This window comes from Saccostrea cucullata, unplaced genomic scaffold, assembly GCF_032062105.1.
Source record: "Saccostrea cucullata isolate Sc308-1 unplaced genomic scaffold, CSIRO_AGI_Scuc_v1 ctg3855, whole genome shotgun sequence".
Classification (NCBI taxonomy): domain Eukaryota; kingdom Metazoa; phylum Mollusca; class Bivalvia; order Ostreida; family Ostreidae; genus Saccostrea; species Saccostrea cuccullata.
The window spans coordinates 50,264-59,143 of record NW_026933910.1 but is presented as its reverse complement, the minus strand read 5'-3'; the positions used below and the strand labels follow the sequence as shown (position 1 = coordinate 59,143).

General features: G+C 32.2%; 1 long non-coding RNA gene across 1 annotated transcript; it reads right to left on the bottom strand.

The window, feature by feature from the left end:
* Positions 1-417: 417 nt before the first annotated feature.
* On the bottom strand, positions 418-3,885 carry LOC134239639 (uncharacterized). The gene is made up of 5 exons (XR_009986258.1): positions 3,778-3,885; positions 2,076-2,164; positions 1,531-1,609; positions 1,270-1,365; positions 418-1,039 (listed from the first exon to the last, which is right to left on the bottom strand). It is a non-coding gene; the product is annotated as an uncharacterized LOC134239639 (long non-coding RNA).
* Between the last annotated feature and the right edge of the window lie 4,995 nt (positions 3,886-8,880).

The following is an 8,880-nucleotide window of genomic DNA, read 5'->3' as shown; positions in this document are numbered from 1 at the left end:
TTAATATTTTGCAGTACATGCACATGCTAAGTACTAAAGTAGGTCACTAGTTCTTCTACTTTGGCATGCTTGTGTATAGAACTGTAGAAGTTATACTAATAGGTCATGAAATTTATTATGTTTACTATTAAATACCACAAACTTAGTGAAATCGTACTTTCGCTTGGATGTCATAATATTAGGTCTCCGATTAAAAATCGAATTATTTGCCACACATCATCATGTTTACAAAAGTATATTGCATCGGGATCGAATATGTGTTCTATTACAAAAAACCATACCGGAAATAATATTCCCGGAATCCAGGACTAGGTTATGTTATAGACTCTACCCTCTTTGTATACATATGTCAATTTCCTAATATAACTACAGTGCACTGCTTCAATAAATATAAAACATCGAATGCTATAACTTTTATTTCTATATATGGATGATCTGCGATATGCTGCATTATTGCACAAGAAAATAGCACTATATAAAAACTAGAGAAAAAGAAAGGAATGAAAAAGTATTCCAAAAATAATCATAAATTCCAAAAAACCCTTATAATTTACACTTCATATAAGTTACGTCTATAATTGTATATATATTAAAAAATAAAAAAATAAAAAAATAGGAATATAAAGGGGAAAAGGGTTAGTGATAAAGAGAAATAAAGATGAGTTTCTCCAACAATTGGTGGTAATTTTCCCCTGAACATACATATAAATCCATCTGTAAGTATACATATTGCTAAATCTGGATTATAGATATATTAGTGGAAAAGAAATTCATGTCATTGAATAGAAAACTTTGTATTGCTAAATCTACATCAAAACATTTAAACTACGATTATATCCGATATGAAAACAACATATTTAAAAGTTCTTTCAGCTCAGAAACTGTAATCTCTCAGTATCAAATATATATGATTAGATTAGCATCGGCCTTTGTTCTCGTGTAACTAGGCGCTGAGAGCCATGCTGATCTGTCTGTCATGTTTTCCTTCAGACAGGCACGTGACGCTCAAAAGTGGATGGTCAGTTTTCTGTAGATATTTCTGAAAATTCAGACATAAGGTAACTTTATTAATCCTCAAAATCTTATGAATGAACTTTCATGGCAATCGTCATAAACATAACATCAAGATCTAGTATTGTTTTAAGGAAAAAATTAAAAATTGGATAAAATTCACAGTAACATTAATTAATAAAAGCTTGTTTGGTACGAGTGTAAATCAAGATGCGTCATTTGTCCATATTGATCATAAACTTTAGTAGTTCTGCTTACATGGGCATATGTCATTGCATTCTTTCTCTCAGCAACAGTAGTTTCCAATCAAATCCACACGTAGACAGCTTTCTTGATGTCAACAATAAACACATCCTAATGTTAAATAAGTCAACAGAAATATATTTATCTCACTGTTACACTTATCCAAACTATTGTTTTTAAGCAAGTCTGACCTAAGACAGATCTGCAAGTCTCGATGTTTGATGTCAAATTCCCAGCAGAAAATATTTTAAACAGCAGTCTTTAATGTTAACTCACCTTGCTGTCCAAATCAGACGTGGATACTGACCCAATCTTCTCTACTTTAAACGTCAGATTTCACGAGGCAACAGGCAATCTATGGAAACAAGATGTTGGCATACTTTGATGAATCAAAGTGTAAATTTATATGATGGAGCAAGTGACTTTTTTTTATTTCAGCATCTTTTTTCAGACGCCCCTGTCTTATAAAGTTCTTGAAGTAAATAATATTCCATTCAAACAATACGTAAACATTTTTGATAAAGAAAAATGTAAAACTTATGGTTCTGGGTAACAGGAAAACCTACTTCAAAGACATAATTTATCTCTAGATGTGTGCATGTCTTTCATGTGGAGACTCAATTGTCAGTTATCTACCTCTAGAGGTTATCAAGAAAAGTCGACAAAATGAAACATTCTGATACATTTATGTTATGACGATTTTCAACCTTTACATCAAGTCAGTCATTTCAGAATCTTAGACTTTGTCTTTGAGAAAATACCCGGTATGTGATGGTATTTGTGTATTTGTGCCCCAATACACTGTATGCCCCTTAGCCAACCTGAAGAGTTCCACTGTCAAATCTTTCGGCTTCATATTCTCTACTTCATTTGGAACATCGTCTTCTGTCAGGGCATGGTAAAACTCGTGCTGTAAAAGGGATAAGGAGATGGTTAAACTCGTGCTTTAAAAGTGATTTCCTCTATAAGCAACTAGTACTTGTCATGCAATAATAAAAAAAAGTCCATTCCAAAAGCAAATAAATAGTGTACTAAGAAATTTTAGATTATGCTTCCATGCTCCTCTTTCAAAAGTAAATGATTAAACCCGATTTTGTTTTTATCTTGCTGATCAATTTTGTGATTTGTTTTATAACTGTATACATGGTTACAAAATGAAAATGTCGTGTTGGAGAATAACCTTCTCTTGAAAGGATACTACAGGACACATACATTATATTCATCTGAAGACAGTAAAATATGGTAACAGTTGACACAGCATAGTGATTTTTATCCCATGGTCTTCAAATGCATTGTTAACTTAACACCACAATAACTTAATACTTTTATAACAATTGAAAATTGGTTTCCCTGGGACTTTGCTGCAAGCATATTTAACTCTAAAAATAAGTATTTGCAATATATGGACATTTTCAAAGAACAAAAAGCATTCTATGTATTACTTATATATAAATTCAGCAATATTTCCATCCTAAAATAATTTAAATATTACGGAAAAGACAAACATTATTTAATAATCAACTCAGTATCACACGGCCAGTACTAGTATTTTATTAGGCCTCAGTTTGTAATCTATTTTAATTTCCTTTTCTGTATTAAATGTAAAGACCATTTCCTTCTTCATGTAAAGGCCATAAAATGTATACCATGCATTTGAAAACCATGAGGAATAAAATGTATACAAACTGTATTCATAAATGTAAAGAAAGAGGTTTGTCCCAAAAAGTAAAAGAGAAGTTTTTATTCAGAACTCTATCCTAAAAAAAAAAATTGTACCACTTTGTGTTGGATTGTATATTTTCTTATTTTCTTCTTTTTAAAAAACAAATTCATTAATTTGCCCTTTGGGTTCCCAAATGGCCAAATTTTGAACAAGCTTGAATCAACATTGATAGGCATGTACGCTCACTTACATCCATTTTGAGATATGTTTATCCTTGATATGAAGATTTTTCCTATATCCTTTTATCTTTTTGGAATTTCAAAACAATTTTGTTTTATTTTTTCATGACCTAGCAGCGATTTAAAAATTCCCTTTATAAATTAAGCTTCCTGCATAAACTTTAGGCTTAAAAGTCATAAACTGCATCATACCCTGCACTGGGTAATCAAGTACTAGTATAATCAAGTACTGGGATAAATAGAGTAATAAATAAACTACCTGGTAAATAAATAAATGATAAATTGCATACAAATATACACTTATTTGTATGAATAAAACATAGTTAAACACATGTTAGTATTTTATTAATAAGTGTCAAGCCACTACACAAGCTTCCTGGGTGAGAACTACTGATACTGGCCCCGCATACTGTAGATTTCTTATTTTTCGCGAGTACTTTTTATCGCGAATGGGCTCATCAACTTCAAAGCGCGAGAATATTTTGCAAATGGATGTTTGATCAAGAGTTTTACATAGATTTCACAACCCTAAACATGATAAAAAAAAAATAAAAGCAATTATTTTTATTTCGCAATTGGTGCGTCTCACCAAATTACACGATTATCTGAGTCTATACTCACGTCCTTTGATAATAACCCGTCATCCAGAACTTCTGAACGGGCTTTCCCATTCCGCTCGTCTTTTAGTTTAAGTATGTACTGCATGGCCTACACATTGACATGTACTACAGAGTTATTTATAGTAGCAAAATAAGTTTAATATCTACATTTACTTACACTCTTAGATAACCCCTCTTCCGACTTGGCCTTCCCTCGGTCCTCCTCTTTCAGGGTAATCAAATACTGCATTGCCTGGTGATGTGGTGTGAACATGATTGTCAATCAATCATTTAAAAAAAATGTTTTAGTTATGTACATGTGATCAATGTTATGTGGTGGAGTTTTAAATCCTTGAAGTATGAAAACAAAAACATTTATTCTCATTCATAATAAAAAAAAAAACCAAACAAACTCAATACGCCATGTTGTAATATAACACATTTTTTCCTAAATATAAACTTACTTATACACCTCTAAAAGCCCCTTTTGTGCCCAGAGGTAAATATGTCAAAGACTCTATAACTGATATTTTATGGATACATGTTGCTTCTTCAGCAATCATCCAGCGACACTTCAAAAAATGTTCCCAAATCTTTGAATAAAACCTTGGAATTCCAAAAGTAGGTCACCGTGACCTACTTTATGTTAGCTTTCTACTTCTTTATTAGCATTATTTCACCAAAAAGATGCATCACCTGACATAGTTTGATGATTCGTAACCTTTCATTATCTGATATTTAAGGAATGAAGCTAATTTCAACTTATGTTATACGGTATAACATAACTTGGGACAGTTAACGCTTTATAAACCGCTTCATTCCTTATAATTTAATTTCAGTATAGACAATAAGACAATTTTTCCTCCAGAATTTTTCCTTCAAATTGAGCATTATTTTAAAAGTAACGTCAAGCGGAGTAATACCTTTTTGACGTAACTTATTGTGACGTAGGCAAATTATATTATACAAAATATTATATGTTCCTCTGATTGATTCAGCCAATGAAATTGCTTGACATAAGTGAAATTAAATTATATGGACATATAACTATAAATATCAAAAGTAGGCCATATTGCAAGGACAGAAGTTTGATGATTTTGGTTTCTTAGTATCCTAAATATTGAGAAATAATAATGAAATTCTAAAAGAATGAAACTGTGAACAATATTGTAGTTGACACAGACCGTTGACCTGAGATGCATCGAATAATAAAATTGAAAATTGAGCCATCTAGTCAAACACGTTCAAACTAGTGTTGGCAAATCGGACGATTTTTAGGAACCGGTTACTTGCTTCATCTTCCGATCGAGTACCTCGTTACTCAGATGATTTTTCATAAAAGTATCCACATCTTTTATTTATCTTATGCTTTACTTATCGGTAGTAGTAATACACAGATATACTGTATACATTATGGACATTATATTTACAATACACAACATGCGATATTCTCAACGAATTTTGGATTAAAGATAATAAGGCATTTGACACACGAAGAAGACAAATAAAGACATCGTCAATCATCGTCTCATTATTGCTTTCCTTATGCTTTCCTTTTCAGCCCCCGTTTTGATTAGTTTTCACAGTTTATATAATTAATAGCTTTCTTAGATTGATTGATTGATTTCATATTGTTTAACGCCAAGTCGGCAATATTTCAGCCATATTTTGGCGGTAGCTTTCTTAGAGGTTTACAACTTTTGAAGGCCTGAGTTATGATTACCTCATTTGATAATTTAACGAGATGCCGCCTCAGACATATTAAGATTGGAGTGTAACTGTAAGAAAAGGACAGTTGATTAAAAATATGTCGCTATCAGGGAAAATAATAATTATCTACATCCTCCGTAATAAATACTTCAAGGTCAAGATCAAAGGGTCAAAGTTGTTGATATCCAATGAAAGGTTTTCTCACAAGAATTACATATTTGCAGTATGAAAGCCATAGCCCTTACTGTTTAAAAGTTAAGGTCAAGGTTAAAGCTTTTTTCATAAGTACGTAAATTTTAAAGGTCAAGGTCAAAAGGTCAAAATTGTTGATATCCAATGAAAGGACTTGCCACAAAGAATACATATGCGAAATATAAAATTCCTTGTATCTACCGTTCAAAAGTTGTGAACAAAGTTAAAGTTTTTTTTAAAAAATAGTTAAAAAATCCAATGTCATGGTCAAAGGGTGAAAGTTGTTGGTATCCAATGAAAGGTCTTCTCGAAAGGATTACATATGTGAAGTACGAACGCCCTAGCCCTCACCGTTCAAAAGTTATGGTCAAGGTTAAAGTTTTTTCATAAGTACGTAAATCTCCAAGGTCAAGGTCAAAAGGTCTAGGTTGTTGGTATCCAATGAAATGTCTTGCCACAAGAAATACATATGTGAAATATAAAAGTCCTAGTATCTACTGTGAAAAATTTGTGACCGATATTAAAGTTTTTTAAAAGTACTTAAAACTCCAGGGTCAAGGTCAAAGGGTAAAAGTAATTGCTATCCAATGAAAGGGCTTCTCACAAGGATTACATATGTGAAGTAAGAAAGCCTTAGTCTCCACCGTTCAAAAGTTATGGTCAAGGTTAACGTTTTTTCATAAGTACGTTAATCTCCAAGGTCAAGGTCAAAAGGTCAGTAGCCCTTTTCACAAAAATTCTTACGACATATTTCAATCTTAAGAGAAAACTTACGATAAAAGTCGTTTTCACAAAAATTCTTAAGAAAGTCCTAAGTGCAAAATCTATCGTAACTTTACGAGAGCCCATACCCTCTCTTAAGTATTTTCAAACCGATTTTAATGTTAAAATATAACCACAAAAATCAAAATACACATTAAATAGAACTTGTAAAAGTGACTTCCAATATTATTTTATATTTTTCTCACGCTTATCTTGGAAAAATTACATGAAATACACTACAAAATATTTACGATTTAAGTTTCACTTAAGATTTTCGTACGACCTACTCTTACGTCATACTTGTGATTGTGACGTCACATTTCAAACTTCTTGCTTGCACTCGTTATTTGTTGTCAGTGACGTTTGTTTTTGCTGATGAATAATAAAAACTGAGTTATATTTTTATGATCATCAACTTATGTAAGGATTATAAAGCATATTGAGATCGTTGCTGAGGACGAAGTCTGTCGTAAGTAAAATCTTAAGTTCAATCTGCTACGAATGCTTTCGTGAAAAGCACTTAAGATTTGTCGTAAGAGATTCGTAAGTTAAAATCTTAAGCAAAAACTTAAGATTTTTTGTGAAAAGGGCTACAGGGTTGTTATTATCCAATGCAAGGTCTTGCTACAAACAATATATATATATGTGAAATATGAAAGTCCTAGTACCTACTATTCAAAAGTTATAGCCAAAGTAAAAGTTTGGAATTTTTGTGTAAAAGTGGATCAAACTCCAAGGTCAAGGTCAAGAGGTCAAATTTGGTGGTACCCAAAGAAAGGTCTTGTCACAAGGAATACACATGTGAAATATAAAAGTCATAGCTTCACTGAATTAAAAGTTATGGGCAAGGTTAAAGTTTTTGTGACGGACAGACTGACAGACGGACAGACTGACAGACTAACGGACAGACGGACAGACGAATGAGATTTAATGTCCCCTCGCTTTCGCGAAAGCGGGGGACAAAAATACCCACACCAGATACTGTACTTCAAAGTTCAATTCTTGTCATAATTTAGGTGTCCTCTGCTACTAAAAATTAGATCTGTGTGGATTGCATGATTTTTCAAACAACTTATTAATCTCATATATTCTGGTTGTAATGCTATATTTGATTGAATGAAAAATTTACTTCATATCTAAAATGGGTTGCCTATGTCACAAATTTTAACTTTATTTTTCTGTGGTATTTTTGATAAAAAAAAAATTCGCAACGTTTGACGGTTAACCGGGTACTCGTTGCCAACACTAGTTAAATCACCTAAGCTTAAATTATTCAGAAACTAGCGATTTACTGGACACTCCACATATTTACTATCAATTATGGAGTATGTAAATAATTATTCTCCTTGATTGCGACATATTTCGGGGGCTGAAAAAGAAAGTGTAAAATGGTGATTGACGATGGCGTATTTATTTGCCTTTGTGTGTCGAATTCCCTATTATAATTTTCTTTATTTTAAAATCGTAAATCTTTGACGAAATCGTATGGGTGTATTGTAAATCTAATGTCCCTATACGGTATATCTGTGCATTACTACTACCGATAAGTATAGAATATGATAAATAATATATATTGATACTTTTACCAAAAATCATCCGAGGAACCGGGTACTCGATCGGAAGATGAAGCGAATAACCGATTACTAAAAATCGTCCGATTTGCCAACACTAATTTTTATCTGTAACCTAGATAAACAATTGCGAAATGATAGGGGAATACGCAGAATGTGACCCCCCCCCCCCTTTTGCACATTATGTGTTCAAATTTATAACAATTCCCAAAAATTTTCATGCATTACATACACGGTATAACAAAGATGAAAAAAAAATTTGAACTTCATTTATCTTTTTTTTTGTATAATTTATGTTAATGACAAGGATGGATCCAGGAATTTTGCCAATGGCGTGCGGGGGCATATAGAGCAAAAAGAAACACAAACATTGAGAAATAGCAGTATACTGCTGCAAAAGAAACGGGTTTGGCTTGTTACAAATCAACCGACATACATCTTTATATAAAATCTGGAAATGTATGCAACTGCTACTTATAAGCATTTACACGGATTAAAAAATGAACACGACTTAATGATGTACTTCGCTAACTTTTACAACAGAAATACATTGATATATTCCTATAAATGGGGGGGGGGGGGCTTTATATGTAAATTCGGTGTATTCCCCTGTTATTATGCAGGATATAACAAATTATCATATGCTCAGTTTGATTTAAAATATTAACTGCATGTGCTGATATTTTAAATTCGGGATCGAATTTCCTTATTCATTTAAGACATATTTTATTTGTAAATAATGTCCATTAGAGGGAGACCGAGAATCCCCCTCCTATTTAAGTTCATTGTGTAGACCAGAGTGAATCGATTCCTCATGTGCAATTGAAAAATAGTTTTCTATACTATTTTTTGAGAATAATTAAATTCTATTATATTGACATTTTTCTCTT